This window comes from Pristiophorus japonicus, unplaced genomic scaffold, assembly GCF_044704955.1.
Source record: "Pristiophorus japonicus isolate sPriJap1 unplaced genomic scaffold, sPriJap1.hap1 HAP1_SCAFFOLD_670, whole genome shotgun sequence".
NCBI classification, from domain to species: Eukaryota; Metazoa; Chordata; class Chondrichthyes; family Pristiophoridae; genus Pristiophorus; species Pristiophorus japonicus.
In genome coordinates, this window is record NW_027254583.1 from 213,415 (window position 1) to 215,722 (window position 2,308).

The following is a 2,308-nucleotide window of genomic DNA, read 5'->3' on the forward strand; positions in this document are numbered from 1 at the left end:
AAGAGTAGGAGTAAATGGGTACTTTTCAGAATAGCAGGCAGTGACTAGTGGGGTACCGCAAGGTTCTGTGCTGGGGCCCCAGCTGTTTACATTGTACATTAATGATTTAGACGAGGGGATTAAATGTAGTATCTCCAAATTTGCGGATGACACTAAGTTGGGTGGCAGTGTGAGCTGCGAGGAGGATGCTATGAGGCTGCAGAGTGACTTGGATAGGTTAGGTGAGTGGGCAAATGCATGGCAGATGAAGTATAATATGGATAAATGTGAGGTTATCCACTTTGGTGGTAAAAACAGAGAGACAGACTATTATCTGAATGGTGACAGATTAGGAAAACGGGAGGTGCAACGAGACCTGGGTGTCATGGTACATCAGTCATTGAAGGTTGGCATGCAGGTACAGCAGGAGGTTAAGAAAGCAAATGGCATGTTGCCCTTCATAGCGAGGGGATTTGAGTACAGGGGCAGGGAGGTGTTGCTACAGTTGTACAGGGCCTTGGTGAGGCCACACCTGGAGTATTGTGTACAGTTTTGGTCTCCTAACTTGAGGAAGGATATTCTTGCTATTGAGGGAGAGCAGCGAAGATTCACCAGACTGATTCCCGGGATGGTGGGACTGACCTATCAAGAAAGACTGGATCAACTGAGCTTGTATTCACTGGAGTTCAGAAGAGTGAGAGGGGACCTCATAGAAACGTTTAAAATTCTGACGGGTTTAGACAGGTTAGATGCAGGAAGAATGTTCCCAATGTTGGGGAAGTCCAGAACCAGGGGTCACAGTCTAAGGATAAGGGGTAAGCCATTTAGGACCGAGATGAGGAGAAACTTCTTCACCCAGAGAGTGGTGAACCTGTGGAATTCTCTACCACAGAAAGTAGTTGAGGCCAATTCACTAAATATATTCAAAAGGGAGTTAGATGAAGTCCTTACTACTTGGGGGATCAAGGGGTATGGCGAGAAAGCAGGAAGGGGGTACTGAAGTTTCATGTTCAGCCATGAACTCATTGAATGGCGGTGCAGGCTAGAAGTGCTGAATGGCCTGCTCCTGCACCTATTTTCTATGTTTCTATGTTTCTAAACGAGCCAAAGGAGGACAGCAGAAACATTATAAGGACACCCTCAAAGCCTCCCTGGTAAAGTGCGACATCACCACTGACACCTGGGAGACCCTGGCCGAAGGCCACCTGAGGTGGAGAAAGTACATCTGGAAGGGCGTCGAGCTCTTCGAATCCCAACGCAAAGAGCATGAAGAGGCCAAGCGCAGGCAGTGGAAGGAGCGCGTGGCAAACCAGCCCCACCGACCCCTTCCCTCGGCGAATGTCTGTCCCACCTGTAACAGGGTCTGTGGCTCACATATCGGACTGTTCAGCCATCAAAGAATTCACTTTGGGAGTAGAAGCAAGTCTTCTTCGATTCCAAGGGACTGCCTATGAGTGACTAATGAACATTTCAATGGCGGGGCAATATTCCAGCTATATCACAGCTCAGCTTGTTACACCGCTCACTGTCTCCCTCTGCTGGTGTCTCCGATATCATAGCTCACCTTGTTACACCTCTCACTGTCTCCCCCTGCTGGTGTCTCCCTATATCACAGCTCACCTCGTTGCACCTCTCACTGCCTCCCTCTGCTGGTATCTCCCTATATCACAGCTCACTCAGTTACACCTCTCACTGCCTCCCTCTGCTGGTGTCTCCCTATATCACAGCTCACTCAGTTACACCTCTCTCTGCCTCCCTCTGCTGGTATCTTCCTATATCACAGCTCACTCAGTTGCACCTCTCACTGCCTCCTTCTGCTGGTATCTCCCTATATCACAGCTCACTCCATTACCCCTCTCACTTCCTCCCCCTGCTGGTGTCTCCCTATATCACAGCTCACTCCGTTACACCTCACATTGTCCCCCTCTGCTGGTGTCTCCCTTGATCACAGCTCACTCCATTACACCTCTCACTGCCTCCCTCTGCTGGTCTCTCCCTATATCACAGCTCACTCAATTACACCTCTCACTGCCACCCCCTGCTGGTGTCTCCCTCTATCACAGCTCACTCAGTTACACCTCTCACTGCCTCCCCCTGCTGATGTCTCCCTATATCACAGCTCACTCAATTACACCTCTCACTACCTCCCTCTACTGGTGTCTCCCTATATCACAGCTCACTCAGTTGCACCTCTCACTGCCTCCCTCTGCTGGTGTCTCCCTATATCACAGCTCACTCAGTTGCACCTCTCACTGCCTCCCCCTGCTGGTGTCTCCCTATATCACAGCTCACTCCTTTACCCCTTTCACAGCGTCTCTCTGCTGGTGAC